Source organism: Gopherus evgoodei, chromosome 2 (assembly GCF_007399415.2).
Source record: "Gopherus evgoodei ecotype Sinaloan lineage chromosome 2, rGopEvg1_v1.p, whole genome shotgun sequence".
Taxonomy (NCBI): domain Eukaryota; kingdom Metazoa; phylum Chordata; order Testudines; family Testudinidae; genus Gopherus; species Gopherus evgoodei.
Window position 1 is genome coordinate 72,715,810 of NC_044323.1, and position 23,721 is coordinate 72,739,530.

Sequence of the window (23,721 nt, forward strand, 5' to 3'; positions counted from 1 at the left end):
ATAATAGGCTACTTGCAGGCTGAGACCACTGACTGTCATGCTGACCTGTATGGTCTACTCCCCAATCTTTCCATCTGTATCCCACTGCAAATGCTTTGGGGCAGGGACCATATTTTAGTTCTGCTCATATAGCAGGGTTCTGGTCCATGACCAGGCCTCCTAAGCACTACAGCAATGTCAGTAAGAACTTGTCCAGTTTTCTTGTAAGGTTACTGTTAATAACAAATAGCCAAAGCTGCAAGAGGCCAAGTGTCTCCTGAGAGAACCTAAAACTAGCTGTTTATTTATGAAAGCCATATAGTGCACCCAATTTTAAGTCATTTCAGAGAGAGACTGCTTGTGGTAGTGCATCTGAGCTACTGTTCAGAACATCTCTTAAGCATATGTTTAAATTGAATTGATTTCACTGAGATTTATGCACATTCTTAAAGGTTAATCTCATGTTTAAATCCTGAATTGGGGCCTCAGAGGGGAGATGTCTCCCAAAGTAAATGACGTTTTCGTACCAGTTTAGAGGGGTGATCCTAAAACAAAAGTGCTCGTTGCAGGTGTACACAGTGGGTCCTTGTCCAGCTGGCTGGAAGTAAAGTAGTTGTTGCCCCTTTCAAGGTTTCCTCTGCAACTGGTAGTAGAGGGGGATGTTTGCACAGACAGAGCAGGAAGCAGCTGAACCAGCAGTGTGGGGGCACTGCCCTTTCAGCTGACCAGAAGGGGGGGTATTTATACCCCATGCAGTCCCAGAGACGCCCTCTTTCACCTGGATCAGGCAGTCAGCACCCACCCTCCCACATAAGAAATCTGAAAGATGACTAGGCTTCCTCCAACCCACCAGGGACATCACACTAGTCACCTTTATTTCCCTGGAGGCTGGGAAGGAATTTTCCCCCTCAACACCAGATTGACTGAGCCCAGATGAAGGTTTTTCCACCTTCTCCACCCACCACAGGTTTGTTACCCGGTGGGGCAGGGGGATTAGGTTATAATGTCTCAACTTAGTATGTAAAAGTCATGGCAGCTCTCCAGCGCAGGAAAAGGGGATGGAAAGGAAATGGTTACTGGATAAAATGGATTGGAAAAGGATTTGAAGAAAAACATCCCCCAGGGGAAGTGAACAAAGAGGATTCAGGGCACCTACATCTCATACAACAGCAAGGGAATTCTCCCATCCCCCCAATCCTTATAGAAGGGGAGGGCAACAGGTCCCAGTGATGGAACAGCTGGGATCACATGGAAATTGTGACCTGTACCGTACACGTTACTCCTAGGTACTTTCCAATTTTAAGCAAATAAAGTTGTGACCTAATTAAAACACTTCCACTGTCTTCGGTCTTTCTTCCAGCATGGCCAGTCAACGGCTGGGGCTTCCTCATGAATAGTCCTTAGTGCTGAGACTGAACATTTGTCCATGGTGAATTATCTGCTTCAGTTAAGGTAGCAAGTCCATGCCAAATTTACTAAAAAGCACAGTTTCCAGAGCGATCCATACAATCCTCACCTTTAGCCTCACCCAACACCCAGTCTTGCCCCCCTCCTGCACATCAGAAAAAGCAACACCTTCCCTGAGTAAGTCTGATCACAGTATTTCCAGATAGACATGTTCAACCAAGCTTTGCAAACAGGCCTCTGAATTTTTTTAAAGACATTTTCCCATTACTAATCTCGATCTAATACTTTCTGATGGGCTTAAGTGATGCGCATCGTAAATAATGATGAAGTGTCAGAATGCTGCTCAGAGCAGGAAACCGGGGAACTATGTAAGAGACAACTAGACATCAAAGCGGAAGTGCAAAAAGCCAAAAGATCAAACAAGGATCTTATTTAAACTACTTTTGGAATGGAGGTCAGGCATGCAATTGCTCTGAAGAGAAAATCATCAAGATCACTGGGGTTGATCACCACTAGACAATTCTGTAGAATACTGGTACAAATGAACATTTAGATGGGGCTACTATAAGGTGGGTGCATAACTGGCTGGATAACCGTACTCAGAGAGTAGTTATTAATGGCTCCCAATCCTGCTGGAAAGGTATAACAAGTGGGGTTCCACAGGGGTCTGTTTTGGGACCGGCTCTGTTCAATATTTTCATCAACGACTTAGATGTTGGCATAGAAAGTACACTTATTACATTTGCAGATGATACCAAACTGGGAGGGATTGCAACTGCTTTGGAGGACAGGGTCAAAATTCAAAATGATCTGGACAAATTGGAGAAATGGTCTGAGGTAAACCAGATGAAGTTCAATAAAGACAAATGCAAAGTGCTCCACTTAGGAAGGAACAATCAGTTTCACACATACAGAATGGGAAGAGACTGTCTAGGAAGGAGTATGGCAGAAAGAGATCTAGGGGTCATAGTGGACCACAAGCTAAATATGAGTCAACAGTGTGATACTGTTGCAAAAAAAGCAAACGTGATTCTGGGATGCATTAACAGGTGTGTTGTAAACAAGAAACGAGAAGTCATTCTTCCGCTCTACTCTGCGCTGGTTAGGCCTCAACTGGAGTATCGTGTCCAGTTCTGGGCACCACATTTCAAGAAAGATGTGACGAAATTGGAGAGGGTCCAGAGAAGAGCAACAAGAATGATTAAAGGTCTTGAGAACATGACCTATGAAGGAAGGCTGAAAGAATTGGGTTTATTTAGTTTGGAAAAGAGAAGACGGAGAGGGGACATGATAGCAGTTTTCAGGTATCTAAAAGGGTATCATCAGGAGGGAGAAAACTTGTTCACCTTAGCCTCCAATGATAGAACAAGAAGCAATGGGCATAAACTGCAGCAAGGGAGATTTAGGTTGGACATTAGGAAAAAGTTCCTAACTGTCAGGGTAGCTGAACACTGGAATAAATTGCCTAGGGAGGTTGTGGAATCTCCATCTATGGAGATACTTAAGAGTAGGTTAGATAAATGTCTATCAGGGATGGTCTAGACAGTATTTGGTCCTGCCATGAGGGCAGGGGACTGGACTCGATGACCTCTCGAGATCCCTTCCAGTCCTAGAGTCTATAAACATCAGTGTGGCAGTATTCCCCAGTGCTTTAACACGATAGCAATATCAAGCTCTAGTCTATGCCACAGCACTTCAAATAGAATCTTGCCATTGTCACTGCTAAACTGGATTTTTGCAATGCACTTGACTTGGCATAGCTTTAAAGCTACGCAGAAGCAAAAACCGGAGAGAGACTTACAGTTACCAGCTTATTTAGAAATACTCGTCACAGGTAGCAGATTACAACTGGTCTCTAAGTCTGCGCTAAGGCTCCAATTTGCCTGCAGCTGTGAGTCAGTGCGTACCATTTTTTAAATCTATAATGCCATAGAATGCAGCAGAACCCCATTTATCCAACTCTCCATTATCTGGCTCTCTCAAACAATCAGCACACACAAGTCCAGAAGCTACAGCCTTGCGCTTTCGTATTCTCCAGATTTTTTCAATTATCCAGTCTGGCCCTGGTCCCAATTAGATTGGATCAAGGGATAATCCTGCTGTGTATGGTTTGGCATGTGGCTACCTAGCAGACTACCTCTCTTCCTGCGTAGTCCTGGCAGTTGAAATCAGCTGGGGAACTTTCCTCAGTTTGACGGTCCGGATACTGATGATTAGATGCAGGGCCCTCAACTCTACAAATGAGTCCTTTTGTTGACAGACCCTCAGTCTACTTATCTTTGGCACACAGATAATAAAACTTCTCAGGGAAAAACTTGAGTATTTATATTACTATAGAACTTAGAGGCCTCAGTTGAGTTTGGGACCTCGCTGTGCTAAATGATGACTATATAGATAGTAAGAGAGCATACTTGAACCAAAGGGCATACAAGCTAAATACACAGAACAGGGAGCAGGTGGGAGAAAGTGGAGTTTGTTTATTTCCATTGACAGAGAGGTTAAGTGACTTGCCCAAGGTCACACAGGATAGCTCTGGCAGAGTTAGGAACTGAACAGAGATCCCTTGAGCCTCAGCCCAGGGCCTTAAGAAAGAGGCATCTTCTCTTTCACTCAAGGAAGTCATACAAAAGTAACTCCTAGCACTTCCATAACATTTTGCATTTCCAAAGTAATTTGCAAAAACTAGCTTCAACAATCTGCATAACACTCTGTGAGCTGGTTAACAGTTAGTGATATTTCCATTTTAGAGTGGGAGAAAGGGTGACAAAGACATCCTTTCCTGTAAAGTTGTGTGAGGTGTGTACACATTTGGGTGTGCACACACCTGCTAGGCACATACAATCACACTAACTGTATGCTCAAATGGAACTATGCAGTGGATCTGGGGTAACCCACTTAACCATTCTTGGCCAAAGTGGGGTTAGTGGTTTATTAAAGGCCCAGAACAGGTCAGAGGTAAAACTGGACTTAGCGGATGGCTCCTACTGTCCTGCTGAATCCAGTAGATGAAGTAAGATCCTGTCTGATATCCACTGAAGTCATTTGAGTCCATCAATTTAATCCAGAGTTTTCCTAGTTCACAGCCTATAAACATCACATACTCAACTCTGATGTATACCAAAAATGCAATACAGAGACACTGTCACATTTTCTGAAACATTGTCTCACTCTTTCCTATTCTCTATTATTTTGAGTAAGTTTAGTCTGTAAAAGCTGGGTTTCTGATCAGATAAAGACATCCATAATTGAAGACAGGCAACATATGCTATTTTAGTGAGCGTATTATTTAAAGTAGGCCCTTCCCCATCTGTTTCAGACTTAATTATTACATCATCATTATGCAGCAAGGTTTACAATAAGTGAATTAAATGAGTATGCAAGTTCTTTGAACAATGCAGCTGTGACATTTTTGGAAATGAAATAGAGGGAAATGTCACTTTTTTGTGTTTGCAGAGAACATTCCTTGGTAAGCAAACAAATAGTTCCCCCACATTCCTTAGTCACACATAGTTATGTACTGAAGAACAACAAAGAACCTCCTTGGATTTGAAGAAAATGCTACACTCTTATCAATGACAACATTGCAAGTTTAGTGATCAAAACAGCAGTCTCTATTAAAAACATGCAGCTTGCTCTCCCTAACTTAGTTGTCTTCAGACCAAAACAGATTAAGATTAATTGCAGTAATTAAACAAGGGGACAGGATACAGCATTAGTAGTATCAATGTATCACATTTACTATTCCCCTGGTCCTTTATCCGACAAGAAATCAGTAAGTCAATATGGGCACTACTTTAGCCCATGTGCATTTTGTTCTAGAATAATTAACCCTTTGTCTGCTCATTTACAAAGCATAGGTATGATTCTACAACCGCACACAGTCTTCTTCACAACTATCTTCAGAGAGAACAGAATAGCCAGATTTTTATCGTTTGTGCCCAATGTGTGGTATCCATTGGAAGCAGTCCCTAGATATAACTTTTTTTTAAATTAATGTGCAGAGGTAGAATGTAAAAGGTTTGGCAAGGTTCAGGTTACAAAATCATCATGGGGAACCCTACTTCCAATTCGCTCCTCTCCTTTTATGTATTTAGGATATTGCATTTTTGTAAGTGGAGCTACGTTTCCCCTCAGTTCAAACCCAACTGTCTGTAGCTACCTGAAGCTAGCTTTAGCCCCAATATAAGGTCATATTACAAGGCCACTGGATTGGTGATAGGCCACTGAAATTCCATTAAGTTGCATTTAAAGGACTACTGGACAACCCTCATTTCCGAGCCACGATCTACACCTCGGGGCAGGTGGCAAAGGATCACTTTCCCTCCCCCAAGCCAAGATGCAGAGTGAGAGTCAGGGCCTGAGCCAAAGCACTGAAGGAAAATAAAAAAAAGAAAAGGAAGAGTCCCTCTGGGTTTTGGATCAGCCCTACCATCTTTTGTACAGGTTGAACCTCTCTAGTCCAGCACCCCCGGGACCTGACCGGGTGCCAAACCAGAGAATTTGCCGAACCACAGGAGGTCAATGCAGAGTGCCAGGGTCTCCACAGGCATGAGAAGTTGGGTGCGGGAGTGCTGCAGCACTCCTAGGCTTTGCACCCAACATGGCCCCTCGCCTGGGGTCCCTGCTGCCAGCCCCAGGTCCTTCCGCTCCCACCCAGAGCTTGCACGCTGCAAATCAGCTGTTAATAGCACTCTGGAAGCGCTGGGAGGGAGGAGGAATAGTTGGTAAGCACGGGGACACCAGCATGTGAGAGGTACGGCAGGAGCTTGGCTCAGGTGGGTGCTCTGCACCCACTAATTTTTCCCCGTGGGTGCTGCAGCCCTGGAGCACCCATGGAGTCCGTGCCTGTGCCAGACCATGGATGTTGCTGGACCAGGAAGTGCCGGATTAGAGAGGTTCACCCTGTACGTATAAGTAAACCCGGCTTCAGGTCACACAAGTTCTCTTGCCAGGGTACTTGGCTCTTCTCCTTCCAATCAGTAGCAAAGTCACTCTGACCAAACCCTGCTTCTTTTAGGTCTTCCTCTTACTTACCCTGCTCATGATCCTGTTCTGCTAGGAGACCCCCTCCCTCTATGCCTGACTACACAAGCAACCTCTACATGACCAGATAGAGCTTCTTCTGTTACACCAGTGAAAGACTAATACCTTTAATGTCTGGCCCCGGGCAGGATGGGGACACCCTGTCTCGAGTGCTTTATCACTTCTTATGGCAGACGGCCATCAGATGAAAAACAAACAGGTTCAGAAGAGACCAGTGACTCTGTAGGCAGAAAGGCAACAGAAAATAAGGACAGCTGGACAGTAGGAGACAAATATGTATTCTCCCTATTTAAGCTTTGAACTGGAGATCAAACCCAAGCCTGGAGAAAACAAAACTGAACCACCACATGATTGAAAGGAGAGGATTTGCCCTTGCAAATAAGGTCTATGACCATATCTCCCCTCCATTAGCGGATGGCTGCTTGACATTTTATCTCGAGCAATATAATTGTTGAGCAATTTCCAGTGCTAACTCTGTGCTGGTAAATACAGATACTCATCTTGTTTGAGAAATTTAAATATTTCAGCTTGGCATGGCACTAATACTGAACCAGTAAGTACCCGGAATGAGGCCATGCAAGAAACCTTGCTGAGATAGCTACAACAGAGCTGGGTGAAGAGTGTGAAAAAGAACTCCTAAAACCTTTGTGAATGTCAACTCTGACTTGAATCCAGTCAAACTTGTATACCCCATTGTGTTGGCTTCTCACAAAGCATTCACATGAACAAGATTTAGTTCAGAAGAAGAAAATATCAACACCATGACTGAGATTTTCATTAAAAATTGCTTAGTGACAGAAGGAAATTTAATATGAGTGGAAGCAGAAGTGTTTTTTAAGAGTTAGATCATCCAATCAGAGCACACAAGTGATGCCATGTGATGTTTTCACAAAGTTCCAATGAGGAATTCTATATAATTAAATGAATACTCACTACAAACTGTCTGCAAACAACCCATGCAGTGAAAGTTATTCACATAGCCCAAAAGTGATGAGTGATTTTGGATGCCCAATTGAGTCTTCCTAAAGGCCCTGATTTCCACAAAGAAAAGCACCTGTCCTCTAAAAAGTCTCACCCTTGACTATCTCAACTTGAGATACCTTAAAAGAAAGCCCAAAAATCCAGGCACCCAAAATCTGTAGTCCTTTGGCCATAACCTGTATTTTAGGATGTGAACAAATTAATGGAAACTACTACCTGTTCAGGGGACAATTATTATTTGTATTGCAGAAGCACCTCGACATAGGTGCTGGAACTAGGGGTGCAGTTGCATCCCCTGGCTTGAAGTGGTTTCAATCATATACATACAGAGTTTATAGTTTGGTTCAATGGCTCTCTGCACCCCCACCTATGAACCCAAGCATGGACCAAGGTCTCGTTATGCTATCTATGCTATGCTATCTACACAAACTGGGCTGTACAAAATGGCAGTCCCTGCCCCAAAGAGCTTACAGTCAAGTACAGAGTCATATGATATTTCCCACATCCAACATGTCGTCAAAGAAATGTCACTATTTACTTGAAACTCAAGTTTTTCTTCCTTTTCACATCAGGTGAAGAAAATTAACAGCTACAAGTGTCAGAAGAAAGATGTTGATGAAAGACTGATTCTCTCCCCTGTTGAAGAAGGAGGCTACAGTTGCCAAACAAATTGCTTCTGACTCAACTTGGTGTTGTAGCCATGTCGGGCCTGGGGTACAAGATAGACAAAGTGGATGAGGTAATCGAAACCCTAGGTCCGTTGCTGAGAGACAAGCTTTTGAGCTATGCTGAGCTCTTCTTCAGGTCTGGGAAAGGTACTGAGAAAGTCACAATAAGGAGAAGAAAGGGTTTTTCTCATATGCTAGGCAAAGATGTCTCCCGCATTGTATGCCTTTCAGTACCTTTCTCAGACCTGAAGAACTACTCAGTGTAGCTCAAAAGCTTGTCTCTCTCACCAACAGAGGTTGGTCCAATACAAGATATTACCTCATCCAACTTGTCTGTCTGATTGAACTTGTCACTACAAGAATGTCAGGAGAAGGGCTACATGTGTGTCAAATAGTGTCCTAATAGCAGTGAAAAAGACTATGCTGTATGGAAGTGTGCCATACACTGTTGGAGACATCTTTACCTAGCATCTGAGAAAAAACAATTCTTGTTCTCAAAGTGGAATATACAGGCAACATAGTTAAGAAGAGCTTGAATATTTGTGTGCCTCAGCGGGGCTTTTGGGTTACAGATGTTTAGTAGTTTGTGTGAAAAAGTCACGCAGACTGGGTGGCAAATATTAACCAAAAATGATGCCATAAAACATGGAGTGACATGGTTAAATCCAACAATAGAAGCTGGCCAGGAAAATTCTCATCTTATTTTACCATAGCATCATTAGTTCTTCCAAGATCTTACAACCAAGAGGATGTTTTTTGGTTTTTTTTATAACTTGACCCTAAAAATACAAATAGCTGTTATTAAAATGATTCAGTTTGCATCACATGAAAGTAAATGTTACAAGACTGCTATTTAAAAGGGATGTAAGGTATACATATATAGTTAACAGAAAGATTGCCATCTAGTAGCATTGTTCACAAGTTAGTAGATTCAATGAAGTAGTTATGCACTGCAATGACTTCTGAATCCAGCTCTTAACACTAAAGTGCAGTACATGTCCACCTAAATTGAACCCCTCAGCAGTTAGAGAGCCGAGGTTATAATTCATAGAAAATTCAGTTAGCCTCATTTTCAGTGGGGGATTTTTCCACAAGACATTCACAATTATCTCAATTGTACTCGCGCAAATATTTATCAAATAATTTCTTGACATAATTCTTGCTCTGTAGATTGCAATGAACTTGCCTGCTGACAAGTATCAAGCATTCAAAATTCAAACTCTGATGTTTGTTTTGACAGAACACTGAAGTCACATGGAATTTTTTCTGTTCTCTGACTATTATAGTCATCTAGGCTGACCTGTACAACACAGGGCACGGCACTACCCTAAAATATTTCCTAGAGTCGATATTTTAGAAAAAAAATGTTGTGTCTTGGTTTTAAAAGAGTCAGTGATGGAGAAGCCACCATGTCCCTTGATAAGTTGTTCCAATGGTTAATTACTTTCACTGTTAAATATTTATGCCTTATTTTCAGTCCATTACACAGCTCCATTCTCTTGCAAACTACCTGTCCCAGAGCTGTCCAGGTACACCCTCTGCTGGCCAAAACAAGCACCCACAGCCTCACTTGCTGGGATAGCTTTCTGTTGGTTGGTTGGTTTTCTAGTACTCACCTCCTTAGAGCAGGGTTCTCAAACTTCACTGCACCGCAAACCCCTTCTGACAACAAAAATTATTAAACGATCCCAGGAGGGGAGACCAAAGCCTGAAATCACCCACCGAAGCTCCTCTGCCCCAGCAGGGGAGGGGCAGACCACATTGGGGTCCTGACCACAGTTTGAGAACGACTGTCCTAGAGGCATTCCAGCATTTCAAGCAAATTTCTGTTTTTTATTTATTCATTCCACTCTCTTTCCCTGCCCAATGATCTCTTTAATCGCTTATCCTGGGTGTAGTCCGCAGTTTGCCCCAAATAATCAATCCAAAAACACCATCCTCCCATCCTAGGATTACCATAGTCTTTAGCACCCATATATTCATCCATCAGGTGGCTGCCTGGCCCCCTCTCAGGGCTCACCACTGGTTAGGGCTTGTATTTCTGACCTCCCTTCCCCTACCTTCTCTCTGAAGGGTTGCATGGTACTTTTCTGCCCTCCCCATGCCTACTCTCTAGCTGAAGGGATACATGCCACTTCACAAAGCTACAGCTTAATGCAGTGACTTTCTCCAGCCTTTTCTCTCACCTACCTTTTTTCCTCTCCAGCCTTTGCCAGGCCCTTCCCAGAGAGCAGGGAACTTCCTATTCTCCCTTCATAGTCACCACCTAACTGAATGCACCCCTCTATTTGAGTAGTCAGCTCGGATCCTCTCACTCCTGGGGTCAGTCATTATAATTAAGTCTCAATATTACATTCAGCTAAGGATTAGCTGCTTGGTCACAGGCCAGACTAAACCCAGCTTGCTTTACAGGGCCAGCCAGTCAGCCTCATAGCACCTCCATGCACATCTTCACCTGTAGCCATTACTCTGCAATGTCCCACCAAAAGAGTGTAATTGTGACATGTTTCTGGCTGTCTGGCAACAGACACCTGTGGTCTCCACTGCTAGGTAACCTTCGGACTAAGTGGAGTCTCCCCCAGTCTATCCTTTTATTTAATGGGAAGCTATTTGGACTAACGGTGAGAAGCTCATTATTGCATCATCATGTCCCATGCCTGCACAGCTGAGAAGATTATTTTTATTGAGCACTCTGTTGCCATCAAACTGAGGACAAGTCAAGCATTGTATTCTATGCAGCTTACATCTAAAAAAAAATTTGAATTCATTTATCCCTAAACAAAAGCTGAATTCAAGCCAGCAGATCCTTTTTTTCTTAAAGAGTATATATCCTAGTCTATACAAAATCAAGACCTTACTTGATTTTTACCTAATCTTCAATCTGGCAAAACTCCCATTAGATACCAAGTGACTTTGCCTGACTCAAGTAAAAACTCACAAAGGACCTTAGGATTTGGCCCTGACTGTATTAGCACTGTATGCTGGGACAATCACAGTGCAAACAAGATACAACATAAAATCACTATGATGAACTAATGGCATACAATGACATTTCTGCTCTCATACTTCCCAGACCTTAGGGGGATACAGAGCCAACAGACATGTAACTTCACACACCTCATCAGAAGTCTGGAGGAGACAGAGTTAGTGGCAAGGGTGGACTATGTGCCCACGCTTGTGTCATGGAGTGCTACTCGTGGATGTTCCCTGTTGGTGAAACCAGGCATGGCTAACTTCATGGAAGGCAGGACCACAAACACAGCCAAGCAGCCGTGCTGTGATGACAGAGTTACCTTAGTCTTTCCCCTTTTATAGAGGCTCTTGACCTTACAAATGCCCATAAGAAACCTCCTCCCTGATCTCTTGTCTACACAGGCATTATTAAACATGACTTCTCCTCGCTGATGTCATCTAAGCTGGAAATACAGCAATTAATCATCAGGGTCTTAAGAAAAGGCCTGGAAGAAGTAAAATCATCAACAATTTACACAAAAGGACAAAGCACTGAGAAAAAAGCTAACAGAACAACACTTGTTTAGGAGGTCAACACAGCTATTAAAAAAACAGTGGAAACATCATAGTTGTAAGACCTGTAGGTCACATCTTCAGTGTGTGTAAATCAGCATACTACTCACCATCAGCTGAGGATCTGACCTTGGGAGCAATAAGGAGAAGTGTATAGCACCCCTAACATACATAGATTTTGCTGTTTCTGGAGAATATCATAACAATCTCTCCCACAGGTTTTCAACAACTGCTCCCTGGTGAGAGCAGGAAAAGGTTATCCGGTCTATTAACCGTAACAAATGTAAATATGAACCCAAAATGCAGGGAATGCTGTGATCTGAAATGAATTTCATTCTAACAGACTGCTGAGGTAAAGAACCACTTATGCAGCAGTCACAGCAATAGCTGACAGTGAGAAAATAAAAGTAGTTCTTCATCTCTCCCTCCCTCGTCCTGTTTCAAAGTTCTCCCTTCTGCATGTATGTTTCTCAGGTTAAATGGTAAATCATACAAACAACGGCATTAAAGTAGAATCCTCCTTGGTAGAGATTCTCAGATTAGTTATTACAAATAATGTATGCAGTGAATTTAGCCCTTTCTTCTAGTCATCGATTATCCACAAACAAATTGCGATTGTTATTTGCAATTGTTCACAGAAGTTTACACACTCAAATTTTACCTGGTGGTTTATTCATGAACATTCATTATTCAATGTCTGCTTTTTGTGCCAAACGATTGATCATGTAAATCACACGGTATCCTTTCTGTTCCCTGATTGGATGAGCTAGATACTCTAAACAGAGGAGTCCCTTCTCCTTCTTGCAGATTATCTGTGAACCCAAAGAATTGTTCATTTTGAATGAGTGAAGTAGTTGTGAGACTAATAAGAAGGGCTGTGAGAGCACACCTCCTGTGAATGCCCTCCTAAACCTTTATCTGTCACTGTTTGTAATGCTTTTGCTTTCCGCAAACATTCTTACAAATTAAAACAGGTAGTAAAAAGAGGGCCTATTTATCCCCCTTTTCTAAGGCTAGGGAAGGTCCCATGCCAGCAGAACCAGTGCAGCCCTACTGCTGCAGAGATGACAGGGGCATGCTGGGAGATCTTTGAACAGATATGCTCCCCTGTGAAGTATGGAGCCCCATTTCAAATGAGCTCCCTGCATGGCACTACACAGGGGATGGAAAGGAATGGGATGGAGGAAGGATGGGATCCTTCACTGTGCAGGTCCTCCCGTTTTCCCTCTCCCCCACCATTGCAGGAAGAGGCTGTATAAGTCCCTGGAGAGACTCCTCCAGACCTTGGCCTGCAGCATCATTTGTAGAACTACTCTGCAGCCTCATGAACCCTCTCATCTACCTAGTGCCCCAGACGATAGGATCAAGTACAGGCACCGGTCTATGAACTAGTGCCTAAGCAAATAAAACGGGTAACTAGTAGCAATCAGACAGCTGATTTTACTGGCAATAATATTTGTAAATTGTTTCCTTGCTCTTTTCACCCAGCTTTTCTCCAGTAGGGGGCCAGAGGAAAGAGAGAGGGAGAGGAAGATTCAAATAGGAATTTAAAATATTGAAAGCCTGCGAGCGCACACACACACAAAATCCATCTAGAAATACCTGCAAATGAATATAAAGGCTTTTTTTGTTTTTATTTTACTGTCCCCTTCTCCAGGATAGGTAGTAATTCAAACTTTTGTGGAGGTTTCTTTCATATTCGGAGTTTCTTTTCTTTAATGGCTTCTGAATCAGATGTGAAATGGATAACCCTTCATTTTAATTATAATTGAATGATTACAAAACAATGAGACCTCATGGCACAAAAAAGATTTGTGGGCTATATATGCATGTAAGTGGGAAATGCATTGCCTAGCAGAGTGCCTGTTCAGTGTTGCTACTGGTTCATAACAAGAAGCTATGCTCTGAACAAGTGACCCAGGCACTGTGTTTTCAGCGGTTATATTAACACACAAAGCAGGCAGTATAAAGATAAGTAGGAACACCACTGATTTTGCCTATTGCAGCAAAACATGTGCAGAACTTGGATATACATGAAAACCGTGACTAGAAACTCGGGTTATATGCTTGATAAATACAAAGATGATCAGACTGACTGATTGCCAGTGGAAAAAGAATAAAGCTGCTCTGTGTCTTTGCCAAACTGTAAAAGAAAAACAATGCAAAGAGTACTCTATTGAAGAATCTCATTTAGAATATAACCTGCTGTTACTTGTGTCAGTGACTGGGATGTGGCCAGTGGTAGGCAGAGGCCCTAGGGATTTGTGGGGCCCTGGGCCAGAGCAGGTGGGAGGGCGCCTCCCCACCTGCAATCCCCTCCCCTCCCGGCACGCCTGGCAGGGAGTGGGATCAGGGTGTGGGGGCTTCCAGTAGGAGTGCTGGACAGGTGGAATATAGGGGCACCCATTTTTCTGGGGGCCCCCAGTTGGCCAGGGCCCCTGGGTAAGGGCCCCATTGGCCCAGTGGCTAATCCACCACTGGTAGCAGGAGCGAGTCAGCAGCCAAAAATCAGAGCCCACTTCAGACGCCAAATACCAGAGCCAAGAGTCAGACCCAGGTTACCTGGAATGATGTAAGGCTGGAGCCAAGGCAGGAGCAGGGCTGGGAACAAGCAGGCAGGCACTTTCACAATAAGGAGTGAGTGCTTTGAACAGCCACTAAACTACTGCTGGGCTTAGGAGCTGGTCTGCTCTCCAATCAGGCAATGTAGTGAATCAGGCAGCCAACTATGGTCCGGCTGTGCTCACTAGGTTCCCAGGAGCCTGGCTCTGCTGCACCCTGGTTGCTAACAACTGGTGTTTGAATGAAATATAGAGTATTCCAGGGTATCAGACTAAATGGATTCTAGTACCAGAAGGATAATTTACATGCTCTCTCTCTTGCACGCACACACACAGAGTATGCCAATAGTTGATAGAAGGGGGAAATAAAGCCTGAGTCATTCAGAAAATTTTGACATTCCGTTCATAATATACATCTGTAACCATGCTCCTCTTCTTGCCTGGGAAAAGGGAAGGGTATGTATATCCGCAGGGAAGAAAGTGCTCATGAGTCTGCTGCTTTGAGACACACACATTCAAAGATCAACCCACTAAGAACGTGACAAATTCAAAGCACAACAGAGCATAAAGTACCAATGAGAGAGACCCTTTACAATGTACAGATAAAATAAAGGAATATACTCAATACATTCGTCACTGAAAATAGTGTAGATATACAGCACAAGGCAGAGATCTGGAGTTTACATTTTGTTTTGTTTTAAGAGAAGACAGATATTCAATAAGCTAGGTTTTATAAGCGTTGCACATGAAACAAAACTTGTTATGTGATAAGAGTGCCTTGAAATCATAGGGAAGGATGCATGGGGGGAGGGGTCCAGGGAATTTGATATGGCAGTTTATTGTATTAATTTAGACCTCAATTTAGCAAAGTACTTTAGCATGGGCTTAAGTCCATCTTTGCTAAGCGAAGCATTGAAGTCAAGTGATTTAAGTCAATGGGATTTAAATAAGTGCTTTGCTGAATAGTGATTGATATAAGCATGTGCTTAAAATGTTTTGACAAATCAGGGTGTTGTTTCTAGTACCTGTGAAATCATGCAACTTGCTTATCTAAACGTATTCCACTTCTCAGAGCTGATTTGGTTTTGGTTCCGGGTTTGAACAAATCCAAAGCAAAATCCAGCTGAACTGCAATGTTTGGTCTCTGGTTGAGACCACGAGAAGATGGCATTTCACCTCCTTATTACCTGAAAGCATACACTCATCCAGGTTTTCTCAAAACTTGGCAATAGCTATTTCAAAACTCAGTCAAAACTCATTCAAACTCAGCCCAGTCTGTCTCAAAACTTAAGCTAGGCTTTCCAAAAGGTTCATAAACCTCAGTGATCAGGTCACCAGAAAGTAATTCAAAGTTTTGAGTTTGTAAAGGAACTCCAAATCCGGTAAAACTCACAAGGTTTGAGGTTTGGTTATGGAAGTTTCACATAATTAGAATTCCACTTTTCCTTTGGAACAACAGATTGGGCTGCCATACTACATTACTATGTGGACCTCAAACTAGATTCATTGTCACAACTCTGATCTTCCAGTAGTAGAAAACAGCAGTCACTTTTTGGACAGATTGTGGGCTTGTCTTCACTATGCGTTAAATTGGCACTGTTGCAATCAATGCAGCAACATTGATTTACCAGATCCAGTGAAGACGCGATAAGTCAATGTGAGAACGCAGAAGCTATGTAGACAGAAGAGTGTCTCCACTGACATAGAGCACTGTAGACACTGCATTAAGTCAATGTAAACTATGTTGACTTAAGATAAACAACTTAACTTACATCTACTTAACCCTCTAGTGTAGACAAGGCCTGGGGAAAACAAGAGATCACTGTCACTTGCACTTCCATCTGAAATACATTTTATTTTGTCACAAAATGACTTTTGACTGTGGCCCCAAAATTTGTTGTCTTACAAACATTATTGGGGATAAAACTTTGCTTGAAATATAAAAGCGGATTAAACATGGTCAATCTAAATCCAAGAAATATTTAGGAATAATATTTCCCACTGCTCACTCAGCTCTAATGTAAACATTACCAAAGATAATCCATGGTACTTTCATACTAAACAATTATACTCCAGTCTTTATCATTCTGCTCTCCCTTAGGAGAAAGGAGCAAGAGAATCAATAGGATTTTATGCTAATGATCCATCCCTAACAGCTCAAAGCAGTCTGTGCTCTCCCAGTGATAACATCAGTATAATACTAGCACCAAGAAAACAATAGATTTGAACTTTTGTAAGGTAATGATCACTCTGACTTCCGTTTAGCAAAAAGAGACTAAATCCATGTTTTCAGCACCCTATGCAGCAAGTAAAATTACTTGAAATAGCTACAAACAACAAAGGCTGAATGCCAAAAAAGAAAGCAAACCGAAACTAAATACAACTCTCAGACTCCTATAACCATCCTGTGCTGCTGGAGAGAATAGGTGTGTGAATCAATCAGTGCAGTCTAGCCCCTTCCCTCCCTTTGCATCATCCAGCAGTGTCCCTTTGACCTAAAGAGGCTACTGCTACATTGTTCAGATTTTCCATTTCCAGCACTCATCCATCCACTGCTGCCATCTACCTTTTCACCTCTACTACCTGCCTTGGAAGGTAGACCCCACCATCTCTGCCACAGGTTTTCCTAATATCAGCCCATGAACTGGGTAATAGAGAATAGGTTGAAGTCTCATATACTCACAGACTTTAAGGTTAGAAGGGATCATTATGATCATCTAGTCTGACCTCCTGCACAATGCAGGCCACAGAAACTCACCCACCAATTCCTGTATCAAACCCCTAACCGATGTCTGAGTTATTGAAATCCTCAAATCGTGGTTTAAAGACCTCAAGCTGCAGAGAATCCTCCAGCAAGTGACCTGTGCCCCATGCTGCAGAGGAAGGCAAAAAATCCCCAGGGCCTCTGCCAATCTGCCCTGGAGGAAAATTCCTTCCCGACCCCAAATATGGTGATCAGTTAAACCCTGAGCATGTGGGCAAGACTCACCAGCCAGACACCCAGGAAAGAATTCTCTGCAGTAACTCAGATCCCACCCCATCTAACATCCCATCACAGACCATTGGGCATATTTACCTGCTAATAATCAAAGATCAATTAATTGCCAAAATTAGGCTATCCCATCATACCATCCCCTCCATAAATTTATTAAGCTTAGTCTTGAAGCCAGTTATGTCTTCTGCCCCCACTGCTCCCCTTGGAAGGCTGTTCCAGAACTTCACTCCTCTGATGGAGAGAAACCTTCATCTAATTTCAAGTCTAAACTTCCTAGTGGCCAGTTTATACCCATTTATACTTGTGTCCACATTGAGCAGAGCCGTGCAGACATTGATATTCCCCACAATGCAAGTTGCCAACTCTGCAAGGCACCATTTCTACATTGTCTTGCCTAGCTGAGTCCTCAAGGTCATTCCCTTGTTTCCCTCTATTATAACAGCACATTGCCTTCCAGGGACCAAAAGAGCAGGCAGTCTGCCTGACAGCAGAGTTTATGATGTGAAAATGAAGGATATAGAGATAGGCAACCTCCACTTCCATTTTATTCACCAGATCCTGGGCTTAGTCACACACATGCCATAGCAGGATTTGCTGCAGCCAGCATCTTTTAGTTCTCCGTTAAGCCTATATGCCTCATGTGGAAAGAACATGTGGGTTTCATGTACATAGATAGTATTTCAAATATATGCATTTAGACCATAATGTATGAAAAGGATCATTTTAGCTAGCTCATATATGAACTAGCAGATGATCACATATGGAAAGCATATGCTACTTGTATAGTACCCACATACATGTTAGATCTATTTGTCCAGTGTGAAATATTTATATCCAACACCACCTAATACTTTAAAGCCTGATTATTTCACTATTATTTGTGGCATGCTACTGGTGTGTAACCTCCATCCTCTTTCCTTCCTGGGTTACTCAGGAGCAGGCAACGCTCACCTGTGTTTGTGGCAGACGATGTTGTTGGCAGTAAAGGAGATCCAAGTGGTGATGTTGGATAGGTTAGAAGCCTCTATCAACCCTCTGTTGCAGTCATTTTATTTACAAAGGAAATTAATTTTGGCTGTGCCTCCAGCTGGCTGAGCCCTGTACACACTCGATGGAATCTCTTGGGTGCCTCCAGGAATAAAAACCAAAACCAGAATTAATCTGCACAATGGGTCTAACCCCAAAGTAAACAATATCCTCTTAGACTAGATTTATGCAACTTACATTTACGCTGGCACCATTTCCCCCATCCCTGAGTGTGCACTCCTCTGAATTTCAGAGCTCTAGACGCTAGCATAGGCGCACTTGAAGATCTTAAAGCTGGAGACAGCTCACTCTGTTGGTTCAGTGAAACAGTTCAGCCAAGGCAACAAGTGGCAGAGCAATTCTAACTTGGGATCATTCCAAGCTGCAGAACCCCTTTGATGATGGGAGTTCATCTAACCAGAAGTCAGTAACCCTAGATCCTGGTTAGACGATAAGACCACTTCTTCTCTTCTCAGGGACGTCCCTTAAAGTCTCTTCACTACCCCTCTTCCCCTGACAGCACGTTCCCAACAAGAAATGTGGCGGTTACTCACACTGCCTTCATTGCATGCCATCCTCAGTCAGTCCTGGTCACAATCAGAGTTCCTACCATGGCTCCAGTGAAACCCAGGAATAGCCTCCTTGGCTCCTTCCTTAGTCAAAGCCCCAGCAGCTTCTCAACAGTAGCTTCTGGGTTTCTAACAGCAGTTTAGCAGCAGCAACTCCTGGCTTGGCCAGAGCTCCGCCAAGTAATCTTCAGTCCTCTGACCAGGTTCTCAAAAATGGAGCCCAGTGCATGCTGCCCCTGCACCCAAAACAAGGATCCAGGGATTGTGGAGCCTTCCTAAAAATGCTGGGGCTGGGGACCCCCACCCCTGCCCAACAGCCTCCTCTTCCACCCAAGACCCCGCCCCCAGCCCACTTCTTCCACCCAAGTTTCTGACCCTTCCACCAGAGGCCCCACCTCTGCCCCGTTCTTCCATTTGAGGCCCTGCCCCTCCCATCCTCTTCCAGCTGAGGCTCTGCCCCCTAGTCAAGCCAGAAGCTGGAACCTGCTAGGAGCCATGGACCCTCCACTTGCCTGGGGTAGGTGGGCCGAGAACAGCCCCCAGCCCATGTCCCTGCCCCAGGTCACTGCCCCGGGTACCCCCTACCCTGGGCGGTAGGGTCCATGGTTCCTCATAGCTGCCTACATGACACTTACCCTGATCTAGCTCTGGCTAGGGGGCCAGAGCAGCTGCTGCTTTGACAGGCCCAGGTGGCTTGTGCCACTGGCCACGCCCACCCAGCAGCAGCTCTTGGGTACCACCTCCCCCCAGAAATGCCCCCCTAGAAGCGGCCCCACAGGCACACCCCCAGCTGTGCCTCTCCAGGTGCATCCCCAGCAGCAGCCCTCCATGATTTAGTCAGGGGTATTTATAGTATAAGTCATGGACAGGTCATGGGCCATGAATTTTTGGTTTTTACCATGACCTGTCCATGACTCATACTATAAATACCCCTGACTAAGTCATAGCCTTATTTATGGGTCCACGAAAAGCAAAAACACTTTAAATTATTTCAAAATTATTAGCGTCATATCACCTCCAATCTCAAACCCATCTCTTAGCTGTTGTCTTTTGGTTTTTTCTGTGCACTGAGTTGGACACAACTGTTGGAATGGGACTCCTCAGTCTGCACTTTTGGCTAAGGCCTGAGCTACACTAGCAGGGGGTTCGAACTAAGATAAGCAACTTCAGCTACGCTATTCACGTAGCTGAAGTCAAAGTATCTTAGCTCGACTTACCTGGCTGTCCTCATGGAGGCGAGTTGACCGCCGCGGCTCCTCTGTCGACTCTGCTTACTTCTCCTGCCGAGGTGGACTACAGGCATCAATTTGTGGATCAATTTATCGTGTCTAGACCCGATATATCAAACACTACCCACCGATCCATACCCTAAGTGACTAGCCAGAAGCATTGTTTTCCTCTCCCAGCAAATAAACTATCGTAAAGGCCATCCAAAGCAATCTTGGATCACAAGGATCTTAATTAAAATAGTTTATAAAAAAAGTCAGAGAAAATCATACAAAAAATTGTAAATGGTATAGCTACATCTCCTCCTTGAGCCTGGTGTTCATAGTACAGTGATTCCAGCAGCTATTTACATTTTAGGACTCAGAGGTTCATGACATGTTTCAACAGGCTCTTCTCTCTTCCTCTTCTGCCATCTCAATGTCTCTCACAGCTTTCCCCTCTATGCTTCTCTCCTCCCTTTTATACTCCTGAGTCTGAGTAAAAGTGTGACCTTATTCAGTACCAGACCAGGCATGTTTTGCATTTAGCATCTTGACAGTAATATCTGCACAGGTGCACCGCTGAGCATTGGGGACTCCCTTCTCTAATGTCTGATGTCTACTGCATATTAAAGTTTGATTCAACATTCTGTGGAACATGGTTTCCCAGAGTAAACAGGTTATATGGTCCCTCAGCTTCTTTGCATATAAAATTAATTATGTTTACCACGCACAAAGGTTAATACATTAATACGTAGATAGTTCCCTACTGAAATCCTTTTGAATGCTAATTATGCTAACCTGACTCAAAGTGTTAGCTGAAGCAATCTGTCAGCATTATCTCTCTCTAGGACTTAATTTTAAAAGGACCAAAGTCTAATAATGCCAATTTATTCCTAATTCCAATCAGCATCAAAGATGATCCCTGGACAGCAGTTGCTCAATCTGTCCCACATCACCCACTTCAAAAAAATAAACTAAACTAGAACATTATGTCCTCCAGCATATTTTCAAAGTTTTTGTACTGTGTGATATGTATTTTCAGCAGAGTTACTTCTTCCCTCACTGTAGTGGATTGGTCTAAAAACTTTACCTCTGTTATTTTTCAGTGAGTAACACTGCACCACTTTATTAATATTGGGTGGAAAGAATTTTGGATTTATTAGATGTAAAAAAAAACTATTTATGCAGGAAACTTGAAATTCTGTAGAATCCTTAGTGTAAATGGCTCTTTCTGTAATGACTGAACAGGTGTTAATGGGGCACTTCCTCTCAAATGGTCCCTCGAAATATGAGTTAACTATTTATGCTAAACAATCTGTTCCACCTTGTGTTTAGCATGACACTCTGAGTTAGTTTCCCAGACCTGAAGAAGAGCTCTATGCAAGCTTTTGAATTTACAACGGGTAAGCAGTGAGGTGGCAAATTTGCAGATGATAAAATACTACTCAATATAGTGGAGTCCAAAGCAGACTGTGAAGAGTTACAAAGGGACCTCACAAAACTGGGTGACTGGCAACAGAGTGACAGATGAAATTCAATGTCGATAAATGCAAAGTAATGTACACTGGAAAACATAATCCCAACTATACATATAAAAAAATGGAGTCTAAATTAACTGTTACTGCTCAAGAAATAGATCTTGGAGTCATTGTGGATAGTTCTCTGAAAACATCCACTCAATGTGCAGCAGCAGTCAAAAAGGCTATGAGAATGTTGGGAATCATTAGGAAAGGGATCTATAATAAGACAGAAAATATCATATTGCCTTTTTGTAAATCTATGGCACATCCACATCTTGAATACTAAGTGCAGAGCTAGTCACCTCATCTCAAAAAAAGATATATTGGTACAGAAAAGGTACAGAAAAAGGAAACAAAAATGTTTAGAGGTATGGAACGGCTAATAAGACTGGGACTTTTCAGCTTAGAAAAGAGACGACTAAGGGGGGGTGGATATGATAGTCTATAAAATCATGACAGGTGTGGGGATAGCAAATAAGGAAGTGTTATTTACTCCTTTTCATAATACAAGAATTAGGGTTCAGCAAATGAAATTAATAGGCAGTAACAAGCAAAAGGAAGTATTTCTTCACAGAATGCACAGTCAACCAGTGGAACTCTTTGCCAGAGGATGTTGTGAAGGCCAAGACTATAATGGAGTTCAAAAAAGAACTAGGTAAGTTTATGGAGGATAGATGCATCAATGGTTATTAGCCAGGATAGGCAGGTATAGTGTCCCTACCCTCTGTTTGCCAGAAGTTGGGAATGGGTGACAGGAGATGGATCACTTGATGATTTTACCTGTTCGGTTCATCCCCTCTGAAGCACCTGGCATTGGCCACTGTTTGAAGATAGGCTACTAGGCTAGATGGACCTTTGGTCTGACCCAGTATATCTGTTCTTATGTTCTCTTTCACCAACAGAAGATGGTCCAATAAAAGATATTACCTCATTCACTTTGTCTCTAATATCCTGGGACCAACATGGCTATAACAACTCTGCATACATCTTTCTGTAACCTCAGTTTCATTATTCTTTATTTCTGATGTAAATAATTCTTAAAAATAAAGGTGAGGTGATGCCAAATTTGTGTTGAAAGGAAGTAACTAAAAAGAGTGATGTCCTTTGAAATGAGGGACACTTGAGAGGCATATAAGCAAAGTGAGTGCCTATAGAGCTTTTCAATGCTGTAAGAGTATGCATACACAGATGAACATGTGACAGTTATTAGTCACATTGATTAGTCAAAAATCGTAGAAATGTAAGGCTGAGAAGGCATCTCAAGAGGTCATCTAATTCAGTCCCCTGTGCTGACATAGAACCAAGCAGACCTAGACCATCCCTGACAGGTGTTTGTCTAATCTGTTCTTAAAACCCTCCAATGTTGGTGTCAAAGTTATTTTCCCACTCTGAACTTTAGGGTACAGATGTGGGGACCTGCATGGACACTTCTAAGCTTAATTACTAGCTTAGATCTGGTATCACTGTTACCATCCAGAATTTTCAGTGTCTGGATCACTCCCTTTCCCCCCAAAATCTTCCCCTCCCTGGGTAGACTTGAGAGACTCCTTCACCAATTCCCTGGTGAGTCCAGATCCAATCCCTTGGATCTTAAAACAAGGAGAAATTAACCATCCCCCTTTTTTTCCCCCACCAATCCCTGGTGAGTCCAGATCCAATCCTCTTGGATCTAAAAACCAGAAAAAAATCAATCAGGTATTAAGAAAAAGGCTTTTAATTTAAGAAAAGAAAGGTAAAAGAAAACCCTCTGGGAGAGATTAGCATACCAGCTACTCTCAAAGACAACAGATTCAAAACACAGAGGATGTTCCCCTGGGCACAATTTAGTTACACAAAAAAAAATACCCAATTTGATTCTACCTCTAATTGCATAAGACAGGTTACAAGGAAATAAACATAAACCTATTTATTCCTTTCTAAAACTTACTACTCTGATAAGAGGCTGGTTCCTTGATCTTTTTCACTCCGGCTGAAACTGAAACTCTAAACAAAGGAAAAACTTCCCTCCTTCCTTTTGAAACATCTTGTTCCCCCATTGGTTCCTCTGGTCAGGTGTTAGCTAGGCTAGGTGAACTTCTTAACCCTTTACAGGTAAAAGAGGCATTAACCCTTAACCATCTGTTTATAACAGGTGGGGATTACACAACCTCCCTTGGAAGCCTATTCTAATAGTTAACTATCCTTGTAGCTGGAAAATTTTTCCTAATATCTAACCTAGATCTCCCTTGCTGCAGTTTAA